This window comes from Herpailurus yagouaroundi, unplaced genomic scaffold (assembly GCF_014898765.1).
Source record: "Herpailurus yagouaroundi ecotype Mexico unplaced genomic scaffold, PumYag 197, whole genome shotgun sequence".
Lineage (NCBI taxonomy): Eukaryota > Metazoa > Chordata > Mammalia > Carnivora > Felidae > Herpailurus > Herpailurus yagouaroundi.
Window position 1 is genome coordinate 23698589 of NW_024412428.1, and position 16903 is coordinate 23715491.

Sequence of the window (16903 nt, forward strand, 5' to 3'; positions counted from 1 at the left end):
AGAGAGAGAGAGACAGAGAGAGAGAGAGAGACAGAGAGAGAGAGAGAGACAGAGAGAGAGGGCGAGAGAATGAACACTCAGCAAGGCAAGCAGGGGAGGGACAGAGAGAGGAGAGAGAATCCCAAGCAGACTGTGCTGACAGCACAGGTGGCCCAACCCTTTCTTTAAAAAAAAAAAAAAATAATAATGTTTATTTTTGAGAGAGAGAGAGACAGAGAGACAGAGACAGAACATGAGCAGGGGAGAGGTACAGAGAGAGAAAGGGAGACAGAGAATCCGAAGCAGGCTCCAGGCTTGGAGCCGTCAGCACAGAAGCTGACACAGGGCTGGAACCCACAAGGCAGGAGATCATGTCCTGAGCCAAAGTCGGACGCTCAACCGACTGAGCCACCCAGGCACCCCCAACCCTTTCTTGAGAATATTAAGATCTAGTTAGCAGAGGGGAGATGTTCAGTAGGTGTTGGGGCTTGAGAAATGCACTTGTGAGGAGCACAGGGTGATATATGCAAGTGCTGAATCACTATGCTGTACACCTGCAACTGATATAACACTGTATCAACTAAATAGGATTAAAATAAAGCAAAAAAATAGAGGCACCTGGGTGGCTCAGTCAGTTAAGCATCCAACTCCTGATTTCGTCTCCGGTCATGATCTCACAGTTCGGGAGTTTGAGCCCCACATCAGGCTCTGCACTGGCAGTGGGATTCTCTCAAAAATACACAAAAAATTTAAACAGAAAGATGTGGTAGAATATGGCAAACCACCCTTTTCCTCAAACTGGCCATGAATAGATAACAGTCCTCAAAGCCTTGGCCAAAAGCTTGAGCACACATACTTTGGAAGACATTAAGTTCTTCAAATCTCCTTACACTGAGAAAAATAAGACGACCTTCTCTTCTTGATATTTAAACACATTTCACCTGTTTTCATAAGCTCAGGAATTATAGAATCAAAACTTTAAAACATAAGGCTTTGACACAATAGAATTGGTAGGAAAAGAGAATTCAGTCTGATTCCAACAGAATTCATCCAGTGCAACAAAAAGACAATTCCAATATATGTACTTAAGACAATTTTGCCCCTTTGTTTTTCAGTGCCACCATACAAACTCCAGGAGTTAGAAGCAAATACAGGCTGTATAGCTTATTGCAACCTTGCAACGCATTGCAACCATATGTGAAAAAACGCTGCCAAATTCAGGAGAAAAGAGGTATGGGACATGCCAAGAGAATGCCTGTGGCTTCGTATCTCAAAGCTGGCAGCACAGACGTTCTCAGGAAATGGTCCACTATGAGAGGACCAACAAACCATTTTGGTGTTTGTTTTTTGTAATACGCAGGATAGAATAAGCATGTTAACATGAGCTTTCCTAATCCAATTTGGGATAGAGAAGGCAAGGCTGAATGAAAAATCTTCAAGTAGCAGTGAGGAAGGGTATCTACGGCCAATATTTGCATCATTGTCCTGCAGTATCCATCTCTCACAGCTAGAGAGAAGTAAGCTGTAAACCTCACAGTGTATGATCAGCCACTTGAGCAAACAAGATGTAAATTGCTCTAGACCTATGGACAAATTCTCTAAGCAAAGGGGAAGAATATAAGGGGAGTGGTTGAGGAAAAACTAGCAGACCAAGACTATATGCTCTTCTCAAACATTTCCGTGGAGAATATTAAAATTTTGACCAAACATAGGTCATGAATGTAAAGGTATTAATCAATCTCCTCTATAATCAAGAGCTTGAAACAGTGATTCTAAGATCTCGGGCAGTCTCAGGTAAGATTAACAGGGAAATCAAGAAATATAGCAGGACCTGGCTCATGGCAACAGAAAATACGAAGTAGCTTCACAAATGTAGACCATACTGAAAATAGCAGAAATAGACACTGCTAAAACACTAAAATGTAGGACAGTCAAGATTAATAAAATTGAATACAAAGATGCATTACAAAGAAGATGATGGCCATGAAATTAAAGCAGTAAGACAAACTCATAATTGGTGTCCTCCTGAAGGGACAAATACTAGGAAAGTTTTTTAAGGATTCTCTCCAAGAGCCTTTGGAAAGATCATGGCCCTGTCATAACCTTGGTTTTAGGCATCTGGCTTCCACAACTATTAGAGTATTTGTTGTTTTAGGCCAGACAAAAAAGATATTAAGCTATAATTCAGGAAAGTTTCAGGAGGACTTCAAGAGGAATTTCATCTATACGTTGAAAGGGCACAGTATGTTCCAGGAAAAACTGACAAGGATCAATAGCAGTACATTTCCAGGTAAACTTACTCGACATCAAAAAGCTCAAAAAAAACAAAAAAAAAAAACAAAAAAAAAAAAACAAAAACAAAAAAAAAACCAACCTAAAAAACACACCAAAGCTCTTTGAGCATTCCAACACAAGGAATCAAATGCTTAAAATGGTGAGAAAAATCTCACTAAACTCGTATTTCTACACAGCCATATTCAACAGAAGATACTAAGAATATACATGGTGTCCTTTTATTGGCAATAGCCAAGACATGGACGCAGCCTAAATGTCTATGATCGATAAATGGATTAAAAAAGTGATATATACACAATAGAATGTTATTCAGGCTTAAAGCAAATCCCACCATTTGGGATCACTTAAGTGGACCTGGAGGGCACTGTGCTAAATGAAATAAGCCAGATACAGGAGAAATACTAGATGATACCACTTACATGAGGAACTCTAAAATAGCTAAACACAGAAGCAGAGAGTACAATCACGGATGCTACGACTTGGTGTAGGGCAAGGGGAGAAAAAGAGGGAGATGTTCAAGAGGACTAACTTTCAGTTATGCAAAATGACTAAGTCCTAGAGGTCTACTATCTGGCATAGTTCCTACAGTTAATAGCATATCGCATACTTTAAAATTTGCTTAGGGGGTATATCTTAAGTGTTCTTACCACAAATAAAAAGTGAGGAAACCTTTGAAGGTGATAATTATGTTTATGACAAAAATGTGTTCAGAGGTTCCTAGATGCGTACTTATCTCCAAAGTCATCAAGCTGTATCCATTAAATATGTACAATTTTTGTCAAGCATACCTGAATTGAGTGATTAAAGACTTTATGTACAATGTTCAAGAAAATGGCAAGAATCTGACTAAACGTTTAAGTATACTTACAGAGGTGTTTTTTAACTTTTCAGAGTCAGGTCATATAGTTTCAGGTGTCGTTTTTGAATAAACTACTACAGAACTATCTTCTATCAACCAAAAGATAACTAGACAAATGATCAGCTACATGGTGGTACATCCCAGAAAACCATAGGATTAAGCCTAGATTAGATATGGGGATTATGGTCACAAAATAGTATTTAACATTATAAACCCCAGAAATTCTTAGGATTGTTATTAACAAAACTGGGAGGAAAACCAGGGGGGAAAAAAGTAGTAATATAAGCATGCTGATTTTCTCTTTTTATAGTTTATTAAAGCTCTCTAGTAAAGGTACACACATATACTTAAAAGTTACAAAAGATGTAAAAACCTCAATCACAGGCACAGATCTTCACAAGTACTAGGTGTTACATTTTTACGTTGCCTGAGTAGGTTAAGTATTTTCTCCTGTCTTTGACTTTTCTTTGTGGAAAATGATCTAGAGAAAGACATTTGACCTTTGTTAACAAGTTATCTGGAACCAAGTTACTACAACAGAGTTAAAATTAACTTTGATGGAAATGGTACAAGCAGAGAATTCCCAACTAAGGAACAGAGATATTCCAAGTGAAAGTCAGGGTTTTTCAGTAACAAAGATTGCAGGTTCCCCAAATTGCTTCATTTTTAGGCCTTGAAAGTTTATATATAAATGAAAAAAAATTTGTAGGTACAATAAACATTTCTTAAATATTTTTATGTGTCACTTAAATTTTTTTGTGTCTAACAGTGAGGTACAAGTTTTAACAAGTGGTGTTTCATAAGATGTATAAAAAAAAAAGTTTTTAAGAATGTAAAAATGTTTGGGGCGCCTGGGTGGCGCAGTCGGTTAAGCGTCCGACTTCAGCCAGGTCACGATCTCGCGGTCCGGGAGTTCGAGCCCCGCGTCAGGCTCTGGGCTGATGGCTCAGAGCCTGGAGCCTGTTTCCGATTCTGTGTCTCCCTCTCTCTCTGCCCCTCCCCCGTTCATGCTCTGTCTCTCTCTGTCCCAAAAATAAATAAACATTGAAAAAAAAAATTAAAAAAAAAAAGAATGTAAAAATGTTTGAGCTGACAATTTAAAGGAAACCTGTGTTTTGATCAATTCTACACTACATTTAGAAAACTAATACCTATCCTCCTCAAACTATTGCAAAAAATAATAATAATAATAATAATAAAAGGAGGAAAAAGAATTGATTCCAAGTTTATTCTACAGAGCTAGCATTACCACTTCTGGGTGTTTGTTTGAAAAAAATAAAAATACTAATTCAAAATGATACGTGCGCCCCTATGTTTATTGCAGCTTTTTTTTCTTTTTTATAATAGCCATGACATGGGAACTACCCAAGTACCTATCAATAGATATATGGATCAAGAAGATGCAATACACACACACACACACACACACACACACACACAGGATTATTACTGAGCCATATAAAAGAATAAGATCTTGGCATTTGCAAGTGCATGAATGGACCTAGAGGGTATTTTACTAGGTGAAATAAGTCAGAGAAAGGCAAACACTGTATGATTCCACTTACATGTGGAATCTAACCAAAAACAAACAAAAACAAAAGCAAAACAAAAAAACAAAAGTGACTCAACTACAGAGAACTGGTTGTTGGCCAAGGGGTAGGAGTGAAGATGGAGTGAAACAGATAAAGGAGACGAAGACATACAAATTTCCAGTTATAAAATAAGTCATGGATGGAAAATTTACAGCATAGAGAATAGTTAACAATATTGCAATAACTTTAAATCTTGAGATGGTAATCATACTTATCATGAGCATTTTAGAATGTATATTATTGTCAAATCACTGTATTATACACCTGAAACAGGATATGTCTACTTCAAAGAAATTTTGAATGCTTACAAAAACCTTTAGAGAATCTTAAAAAAATAAAAGGCCATAATTAGATATAAGAACATGATGAATGAAAGGATATAAAATCTAACAGCATATACATAAAATCTAAAAGGAGTAAGCAAGTTTTTTACAATGTGTTTGAACTTAAATGATAGTCAAATTAATATAGACTGCTATGTACTTAGGTTATTACAAATAAACCTCATGGTGACCAGAAACTCACAACCTGTAATAGAGCCACAAAAAAAAAAAAAAAAAAAAAAAAAAAAAAATCAAGCCAAATGTAACACTGTAGAAAGTCAATCCCCACAAGGTACCAGAATAACTCAAAAAATAAACAAAAACTAGAAAACATAACAAAATGGCAGTAAGTACATACTTATCAATAATTAACTGTAAGTGGCCTAAATGGTCCAGTCAAAAAACAGTTTGAATGGATTAAAAACAAGACTCATCTGTGTGCTGCCTCCAGGAGACTTACTTCAGACCTATAGACACATACAGACAACAAGTGAAGGTATGGGAAACCATTTACCCTGCAACTAGAAGCAGAAACGTTTTGTTTTTTTCTTGGGGAGAGGGGAGGCCCCAAGCTATACTTTTAACCAATAAAAGAGACTTCAAAACTATACTATAACAAGAGGGGAAAAAAAGAGCACTATACAATGATAAAGGGATTGATCCCACAAGAAGATATAGCATTTTTAACTGGAGCTAAAAAAATGCATTTTTAACTGCATTTTATCTGGAGCACCTATATACATAAAGCAAAAATTAATCAACAGGAAGAGAAATGGATGGTAATGAATAGTAGGGGACTTTAACATCCCACTTGTATCAATGAATAGATCACCCAGCCAGAAAATCAATAATATAACAATGTCTTTGAATGGCACACTACACTAGATGGACATAACATGTATACAGAACATGCCATCCAAGAACAGAATATATCTTTTAAAAAAGAAATTTTTTTCATGTTTTTTTATTTTTGAAGGAAACAGCATGAGCAGGAGAGGGACAGAGCACTGTTTTTGCTCAATGAAGTTGGTCAGTGCTGATGGACAGGATGAAAAAGACATCCCCAAGCTCGTTTGTCCCTGGAGTGGGAAGTGTGGGCCACCACTCTTCAGGAAGCCCTCACCTCTCTTGTGTCCCCAGCTTCACCAGATCCCTGCCTGCATCTGACCTTCCCACCTGCCAGGTGGCACAACATACCTGTGTTCTGTCTCTCCAAATTTTAGAGATTCCTGCAGCACGGATCACACTGATCCTCTGGGAGAGGCTCTCACTGAGCTGTGCCAAGTGTTGGCTTGTCCAAGAAATCAGCTGTACAGCTGTGCAGTGGGTCAGAGTTTATGGTAAAGCACAGAAGGCTTACTGCCCTCAGCCAGTGTCCCTGGTCCTGTGTTGAAGAGGGCAGCTCAGTGGCACCTGCCGGGTCTTTTGCTCTCAGAGAGGCTGTGTCCCATCTCCCAAATGTATCCCAAGCAGGAGAGCATCTCCCCCATGCAACCCAGGGGAGCCTCAGCCCATACTACCCACTCCCAGGTCTCTGCCTTCCTTCCCCACTGGAACAACACTAAACCCATCAGACATCTTTGATGGCCCAAACCTCCCCAATTTCAGACTCTGCACTCCACTGTTTATGAAATTTGTGGTATTTAGCCCTGCTTTTTCCACAGTTAATGGTTTGAGGGAAGAGCCTTTTTTATTTATTTAGGAGGGAGGGAGGGAATCAAATGAAAGCAGGGGAGGGACAGAGACAGAGGGAGAGAGAGGGCAAATCCCAAGCAGGCTCTGCACTCTCAGGGCAGAGCCCAACACAGGGCTCAGACCCATGAACCAAGAGGATCATGACCTGAGTTGACATCAAGAGAGGGAAGCTTTACAACCGAGCCATCCAAGCGCTCAGAGGAAGATTTTCCTTGTGCAATTTCCTGCATGTGCTTTTACTCTCCCTTTCTCCCATCAGGGTTCCCTCCCCATTGCAGCACCTACAGCTCTTCTCTCCCCCAAATCAACTCCCTGTAGTTCCTACCTTCCACAATGGGTTATTTTCACCTTTAGTTGTACATTTTTGCTGAGCCCTCAGATCAGTTTCTTGGGTGTTCAAAACGATTTTATATTTATCTGTGCTCCAGGAACCAGACAAAACGAGGGTTTCCATACTCCTCTGCCATCTTAAACCCTTCTCTCCTGAAGGAATAATTTTAATGTACAGTAATATTCTTGTCCATTTCAATAATTTCTGGAACCCCATTGGAGGTTTTGATAAAAGTCCCTGAGGGGTTTAACTGCCAGAAACAGCAATGTCAGGTGGACAGAAGGGATATTTGGATTTAAAAAGTCACAAATTATACAAATTAAAAATGGGCAAAAGACATGAATAGGTATTTTTCCAAAGATGACAAATGGCCAACTGATATGTGAAAAGCTGCTCATTACCACTTATCAGAGAAATACAAATCAATAACTCCAATGAGATATCACCTCCTACCTATCAAAATGATTAAAATCAGTAACACAAGAAACAAGCATTGGCAGGGATGAGGAGAAAGGGGAACCTTCTTGCACTTTTGGTAGAAATGCAAAGGAATGCAACCACTCTGCAAAAACAGTATGGAGGGTCCCCAGAAAGTTAAAAATAGAACTTCCCTACCATCCAGCAATCACACTAAGTATCTACCCAACAAATACAAAAATACTATTTCAATGAGATACGTGCACCCCAATATTTATAGCAGCATTATCTACAATAGCCAAATTATGGAAGCAGCCCAAGTGTCCACTGACTAATGAATGGATAAAGAAGAGGTAAGATATATATAAACATACATACCACACATGCATACATATACATACAAATAGTGGAGTATTACTCAGCCATCAAAAACAATAAAATCTTGGGGCCCCTGGGTGGCTCTGTCAGTTAAGGATCCGACTTCAACTCAGATCATTATCTCCCAGTTCAGGTATTGAGCCCCGTGTCGGGCTCTGTGCTGACAGCTTGGAGCCTGCTTCAGATTCTGTGTCTCCTTTTCTCTCTCTCCCCTTCCCATTCATGCTCTCTCTCAAAAATAAACTTTAAAAAAATAAAATCTTACATTTTCAATGATGTGGATGGAGCTGGAGTGTATTATACTAAGCAAAATAAGTCAGACAAAGACAAATACCCTTTGATTTCACTCACATGTGGAACTTAACAAATGAGCAAGGGGGGTGGGGGGGGTGGGAAAGGGTCAAAGCAAGATTTAAAGTCTTAACAATTCAGAACAAACCAATGGTAACCAGAGGTGAAATGGGTGGGTGAATGGCTTAAATAGGTAGTGGGAATTAAGGGGTGCACTTGTTGTGATGACCATCAGGAGATCTATTCAAGTTTTGAATCACTATATTGTACACCTGAAACTAATACTGCACTGTATGTTAACTGTAATTTACCTAATTTAAAAATAAAAATAAACAAGGGCCTCATGAAGGTGAAAATTTGGCTTTTCTGATATACAGTTTTACTCCTGAGGAAGGTCAATAATTACTATTCACATTCACTAATCTATGATTATTGCAGCCATTAGAATACAGAGGAACCAAGTATATGGTCTACCCATCTTATTCTACCAAAATTCAAGATGAGGTAGAGATCCAATGTGGGTCAAACCCAAGGGCACAATTAGGCTGTAATGTGAAAAGATACAGCCTTCCCTGAAAGAAGCCAAGACATTAAAAATCTATCCTCTGAGCAATGAGCTGTCATGATTTGCTTTTTAGATGCATTTCCTCTAATAGGCTGCTTTTCTCATAGTGCTCCTTCAGTAAAATTGTCCCCAAGGGTTTTTCCCCCTTGGAAAGTACCTCAACCATCAGATACCCATATTCCCTATTACCCCAAAATTGGAAATGGAATGGGGACACAGAAGGGAGGTCTAACAGGCTGTTAGGTGTGGCTCTGATCACACAAATAGAACCCTCACAGCTCACATGGTCCAATGTGGTTCACTACATGTCCTAGTTAGGAATATGTGTATTTGCCAGGAATATTCCTCCAGCACATATCACAAACAACTACTAGGGTAGCTCCACCCTCAGTTGGTGCCAGAACAAAATTTGGGATCCTGCCCAAATGTCTTGGAGATTCACTTAATAGCATCTGCAAGATTTTATGAGGCAATCCTTTGGAACCGGCAAAAATATTTGCCTTAAATAGTTCTGTGCTCTTCATATAAGAGGTTATCCCCCTGCCGTATAATTAGTCTAAAGAATATATATATGTTTATCCCCAAACCTGCATTGTGTCTGGTTGTAAATTAGGTATTTCAGGAAGCACATCTAGTAAGAATGTACCAAGTGGATTCCTTATGACTTTAAATAAAGGCAATGCACCTTGAAGCACCTCAGTTAATCCAACTGAATAAAGAAGAAATTGGCAAATCAAGTGTGTCATTCAATTAATAGGCTAGATAGTCATTTTACTAGTCTGAGTAGAAGTCCTTATTCAGGAAAGGGGTCCTAACGCACTGGTTAATCACATGTCCTGGTATCTCCGCACAAGGATGGTCGGGTGGCAGGACCCATATTGGCCAGTTCAAGTACTCAATTCTTCCAGCCACCATGATTGGTTCAGAGATAGGCATCTGAACATCAGGTCCAAACAGGATCTTCCCTCCGTGTGATAAAAGGACTATGACAGTTAAATCCTTTCCGCAAGCTCCAATAATGGAAAAATTGGCATTGTCAGCAGCTATCTTTCACAACTATATGAAGGAAGCCATCTCAGTAAAAGAAAATCAATTCAGCCCAAAGGAAAGCCAGTTCTAGGGATAGAAATATTGTCTCCATCTTTTTAGCTTCTAGATATTGCCATGCCTTAAGCTCCAGTTCTATTCCTGGACTTGTCAATTACCTCTCTTTCTGAGGTTTCTTTGACTTAGATATTTTCCCCTTGCCAATAAAATCCTGAATACCACAACTACTATGTCTTAAAGGTACAAGCTTTTTTTTTAAAAATTTCACCTTAAAGTCAGTGTATCCCATAGTAAGAATGTAAGATCATCCCCAGCTCTCTTCATAGGACATTTGATCATTAAGTAATATTTCTAGGAGCATATACATGGCTCAGAAAGCTTATAAAGTCCAAAATATGATGAACTTCTTGGCCCAGATGGTTTTGACCATTTTAATGTGTTTGCTTTAAATTTAAGAAAGGCATACATGTTCTCAAAAGTAACAATAATATTCTAGAGAGGTCTTTATATCCTACTCTTGTTTAATGTTACCTTATGAGTAGTTTTCCACATGATGAAATACTCTTCAAGTGCATGATTCCTAGAAGCTTCACAGTATTTCACCTTCTTTTTTAAGGAAAAAGTTCCATTTACCATTACACCAAAAAGAGTTCGATACCTAAGAATAAAATTAACTGAAGAGGCCAAAGACCTGTTATCTGAAAACGCAAGCACTGAAGAGGACACAAATGGAAAGCTATTGTACATTCATGGATTGGAAGAACGTTGGGAACATGTCCATTCTACCCAAAGTAGTCTACAGATTCAATGCAGTATCAACAGCATTTTTCGCAGAACTAGAATACTAAAATTTATATGGAACCACAGAAGATCCCAACTAGCCAAGTAATCAAAGCTGGAGGTATCACAGTTCCAGATTTCAAGTCATACCACAAAGCTGAAGTAATAAAAACAGGATAGTACTGGCACAAAAACACATATGGATCAATGGAACAGAATATAGAACCCAGAGATAAAGCCATGCTTATCTAGTCAATTAATCTAGGACAAAGTAGCTAAGAGTATCCAGTGGGGAGAAGACAATCTCTTCAATAAATAGTACTGGGGCAACTGAACAGCTACATGGCAAAGAATGAAACTGGACCACTTTCCTACACCATATACAAAGAAACTTCAAATAGGTTGAACACCTGAAACCATCCAACTCCTTGAAGCAGGCAGCAGGCAGTAATCTCTTGGACATCAACGGAAACTTATTCTAAAGGTCTCCTAAGGCAAGAGAAATGAAAGCAAAAATCAACTATTGGGACTATACCAACATAAAAAGCTTTTGCCAAGTAAAGGCCAACAACAAAATAAAGGAACATAGTGAATGGAATATATTTAAAAACGATGTATTTGATAAGAGGTTAATATCTAAAATAAAGAACTCCAACGCAACACCAAAAAGACAAATAATTTGATTAAAAGTTGGGCACAGAACCTGAATAGACCTTTGACCATACAAGATATAGAGGACCACACATGAAAAGATGCTTAACATTACTCATCATCAGGTAAATGTAAATCAAAACCACAATGAGATATCACTTCACACCAGGCAGAATGACTAGCATCCAAAAGACAAGAAATAACAAGTGTTGGTGCAAATGTGCAGAAAAAGGAACTCATGCACAGTTGGTGGGAATGCAAATTGGAACAGCCACTCTGAAAAACAGTACAGAAGTTCCTCAAAAAATTAAAAATGGGAATACCATATGATCCAGGAATTCTACTACTGGGTATCTACCCGCCCCCCCCCCAAAATGAAAACACTAATTTGACAAGATCTATCATCCCTATGTTTATTGCAGCATTACTGACAATTGCCAACAAATGGACGCAACTCACGTGTCCATCAATAGATGGACAGTGTTATATGTATTCAGTGGAATATTACTCAGTCAAAAAAACTGAGATCTTGCATTTTCACCATGTATGGACCTAAAGGGTATAATGCTAAGCGAAATAAGTCAGACAGAGTCTAAAGACAAACCGTATTGATTCACTCGTATGTGTAATCTCAAACAAAAATGGTTACAATACAGAGAACAAACTGGTGGTTACCAGAGGGGAGTTTGGGAGAGGGCGGGGTCAAACAGGTAAAGGAGATTAAGAGTACATTTATCATGAGCACTGGGTAACGTACAGAATTTTTAAAGTATTTTTTAAAGTTTATATACTTTGAAAGACAGAAGTGCATGCAAGCAGGGGAGAGGGGCAGAGAGAGAGAGCGTGCACGAGCACGCAAGGGAAAATCCCAAGCAGGCTCTACACTCAGTGCAGAGTCTGACACAAGGCTCAGTCTTACAAACCGTGAGATCATGACCGGAAGCCAAAATCAAGAGCCGATGTTCAACCGAGTCACCCAGGTGCCCCTACAGTTTTTAAATCATTATGTTACACCCTCTATGTTATACATCAATGTAAATAATTTTTTTTAAAAATACATTCTATTGTCTTAGCTCCCAGGACACCACACTCTTGCCTTTTTCTCCTTCGTCATCACCTCCACCCCACTGTCCTTTGTGGGTTCTTCCTCATTTCCCTCACCTCTAAATATTAAAGAATCTCTGGATTCTGTCCTTGGACAGCTTCTTACTCTCCTTAGATGGGATGATTTCTCAAGTATTTCATGACTCTCAACACCACTTATATATTCACAATATCCTAATTTGTATCTCCAACTTCAATCTCCCTCATTCTCCTCCAGACCTTTACATTCACTTGTGTTTTAAGACATTGTTATTTGTTATAATTCATCTCCAGTTTAACATGCCCCAAACTGGTCTGAAATTTTCTAAAAGTTGTACCTCCTAAAGCCTTCCCCACTTCGGTTAAGGACCACTCCACCCACCCAGTTGCTCAGATCTAAAACCTCATAGTCACCTTTAGACACTTGGTTTTCTCACGTGTCACATGCTATCCTTCCAACCTCCCATTCACCCCCTGCTATCAACCCATGTTGTTCGTGTGTATTTTAACATTTTCAATGAAAGGGATCTTATCAATGTTATCACCAAACGCATGTTGCTAAATCCAATGGACTCTTCCGTGCTTTCATCTTAATAGACATCTCAGTATTCACGGACCTCTTAGCCTCTTTCTTGAGAAGACTTTCTTCTTTTGGGTTCCAAGACACCATACTCCCCTAAGTGGTCTTACCATTTCTCTAAAGATTTTTTGTTGAATCCTCTACCTCCTTAAAATCCATCCCTTGTCTCTAAATCAAAGCTGTCATTCCAGCAATTATTTCCTGCCTCTATTGCATGGTCAATTTCTTCCTTTCTTCTGGATCATTCCTACCACCACAAAAACACAGTATAATTTATCTTTATCTTGAAAAAAAAATTCTCTTTGCCTCATATCCCGTCATTTGCAATTCCATTTAGATTATCAAAATAGTTATCTCTGTCTATATTTATCACTTCTTCCCGTCTTCCTATATTTTTTTTGTATCCACATAGTTGGGCTCTTACTCCCAACTACTCCAGTTACAGTCAATGCCAAAAGTTTCCATTTTGGCAAATGTGATTGTCATTTCTTCTATCTCATACTCAGCTAATCAGAGCATTTGACAGTTGAGTATATTCCCCCCTCACCCCTTTTTTTATCTGACTTCTGGGATAGTACTCTTTGTCCCTCCTAATTCACTGAGTGCTACTCATTCTGCTTGAGTAGTTCCCCCCTAGATTGCTCCAACATCAAAATATTGGAATAATCCAGGGCCCATTCCTCAAACCTCTTTTCCCTTATGTTTCCACTCCTTCCCTCAGCGTTCCCACCAAGTTTCATACATTAAGTACCACCACAATGCCATGGATCACCAAGTTTATAACCTCCCCCCTATACCCCTGAACTCCAACTTGCTGCCACCAACTATTTAAGTTTATGAATTAAGGCAGGAATCTTATCTTCAATGTTCTACTCAGCACTACAACAGGGCTTGACATAGCACTCCAAGGTTGTCTGTTAGGAGTATTGTTAAACTAAACACCACTGTGCAAATATTTAACAGAGAACAGTGATTAGCTAATTCCAAGTAATTGCTTCTTTTGACCTAAGTCAATGGTGTAAGGGAGGACAATTTAAGACCTTGCTTTTCAAGCATGCAGTCATCAAGTGGTCTGGTTTGTTCTAAACCTGAGAACTAGAGCATCCAAAGGAAGGGATGGATCATTTATCATTTGGGAAATCTTCTGTTAAAATTTGTTCTCGGGGCACTCGGGTGGCTCAGTCCGCTGGGCAGCCAACTTTGGCTCAGGTCATCATCTCACAGTTCGTGGGTTCGAGCCCCATGTTGACAGCTCAGAGCCTGGATGCCCCTTCGGATTCTGTGTCTCCCTCTCTCTCTGCCCCATCCCTGCTCATGCTTTGTCTGTCTCTCACTCTCAAAAATAAATGTTAAAAAATTTTCTAAGTAAAAAATTTAAAGAAAATTGTTCTCATTCTCAGACTATTAGTAGGATTTGGACAGTCTAAATCTCAAGGATATATTCTTAAGAACAGAGTTGAAGAATTCTAGGCAGCCATTTCAGAATAAAATCAGACATAGTCCACTGAGCAGAGATGAAGGTTGACACGGCCCTGAAGAGAAACCTAGGAAGACTGCAACAAGGATGTGGCCTAGGTTTCTTTGAACAAGAGGAAATAAATGACTTCCCAAACATACAGGTCATTTAACAGTTTTTCAGACTACGATCCACAGAAAGTTTACAGCAACATGGATAAATCTCACATACTGCTGAGCAAAAGAAGCCAGAACCCAAATCAGTATATACTACAGGTTACCATTTAAATCAAGGTGAGAAGAGCAGGAGGAAAGAAATTTCAGAAGTGATGGCAATGGTGGCTTTTTTGTTTGTGGGATGGTCACACCGGTGGATGCTCAAAACTTGAACTATATGCTTATGATCTTTACATTTTAGTTTCACATTCCTTAAAAGAATGAAAGGGGCCTGAAATGAGTGTTGTGGGGGACAGATCAGAATTGAGAAAGATAATTGTGAACAAATCTCTTCACTGCACAGTCCCTCACTGCACATATTAGGTTTACAGTACACTGCAGATATCTAAGAGGAGGCAATAGGATGCATCCTACTCCCAATTTACTTGCTCAACAATTTCCCTCACACATCTACTAATATCTGTAAGGCACTCATGTTTCAGAAGCCACTCACTTTTGACTGTAGAAAAATTCAAGGTTGCAAACACCACTGCAACCATTAAAAAAAAAAAGTCAACATCTGATTTAGGCAATCATCTTTTGGTGAACCCTCCCAGAATAAACAGAACATTGCAAAACATATCCTGAAAGAAGGCCCAATTAGGAACTCAAGTAATTGTGCCCCAAGGAAGTTTCTTTTGGGGGTTATTGGCCTTAAATTCCTTGTGGAAGTATATAGTAAAGCCAGTTGTCCAATAAAGAACTTCTAGATTATGAGAATAATGTATTTTTATAAAGTTTAATTTCTGAGAGACAGCACAAGGGGGGGAAGTGGCAGAGACAGGGAGACACAGAATCTGAAGCAGCTCCAGGCTCTGAGCTGTCAGCACAGAGCCCAACGTGGGGCTGAACTCACAAACCGTGAGATCATGACTTCAGCCAAAGTCGGAGGCTTAACTGAGCCTCCCAGGTGCCCGGAGAATAGTATATTCATCAATATACTTTTTTTTTTTCTATTTTCTCTAAGATATTAAGCTCATCCAGAGTGAGCATTAAAAACACAGGTTTAAAAATATAGGCCTTTCTTCCCCCACCCCCACCCATGATGGGCATAGAGGACGGCACTTACTGGGATGAGCACTGGGTGTTGTAAGTAAGCGAATTTGACAATAAATTATATTAAAAATAATGAAATGGGACGATTAAAAAAAATAAATAAGTATTAGAAAAAATTATGGGCCGTAGGGGGGTGCCTAGGTGGCTCAGTCAGTTAAGTGGCCAATTTGGGCCGAGGTCTGGTCTCGAGGTTCATGAGTTCCAGCCCCATGTCGGGCTCTGTGCTGACGGTGCAGAGCCTGGAGCCTGCATTGGATTCTGTGTCTCCCTCTCTCTCTCTGCCCTTCCCCTGCTCACTACTCTGTCTCTCTCAAAAATAAATAAACGTTAAAATTTTTTTTTCATTTTTTAAATATAAGCTTTAGGTTCCCTAGGAAGCCACACTTGTGTGCAAGAGACACACTTGTGTGCAAGAGAAGGAATGCCTAGAGCTCCAGATCCGTATCTGCAGGGCAGCGAGGGAGGCAGGACAAGGGAGAGGGAGGAGATTAACTATGGTGAAGTCCCAACAGAGGCCTCAGCAGATGCCACGGAGGCTCTGGTATACCAGGATGGTCCCTCAGCATCATCCAGTCCCGAGGCAAGGGAGCCAGACTTTTGTATCCTCACAGCAGACTCCAGGGGAGAGGCAGGACTATGGCCAAAATGGCCTCTTTGGTGGAGGTTAATTTTCACAATGAGAATCCACTGAGAGCCATCAGTTATCAACACTTCCAGCAACAGGGAAAACGAGTACCTCTGAAGGAGAAGCCGGGCTGCACATCAGTGTTCCCCATAGCAGCCAAACTACAACCCTCTTCCCAACTCAACAGTGTCTGACCTTTAAGAAACCATTCCTACCAAATCTCACCCCCACCCTATTAATACACAAGCTCTGCTTAAGCACAGTAGCCAAGGCTCTGAGTTTTGCACAAGTATTCATACAGTTGTGAATAACCCCAAAGGCTACTGACAATTATTTTTGCAATATAAATCGTACACCAAGAAATTCATGGACTGGCTTTGCCATGATTGCAAACCTATTCATGAAGACATGAAGCCTGAGATCAGATTTCTCTAAGAAAAACACAGTAATCCATAAAACAAAATGCATCATCAGCAAGCTTTAATTTTATAACAAAGTATTTTTCAATCACACTTCTCTTAAGATTAAATTAGTAGCTCATTGGGCAAAGTAATGAAAAAGGAACTAGAGATTCTTTGTTTCCCCCTGACTCTGCTTTTTAATACAGGCTGCCAATTCATTTATTCTTTCAAAATTCAGCGGGAGATACCATGCTTAGCCTTGAAGATAGGTAAGAAGTTCACGA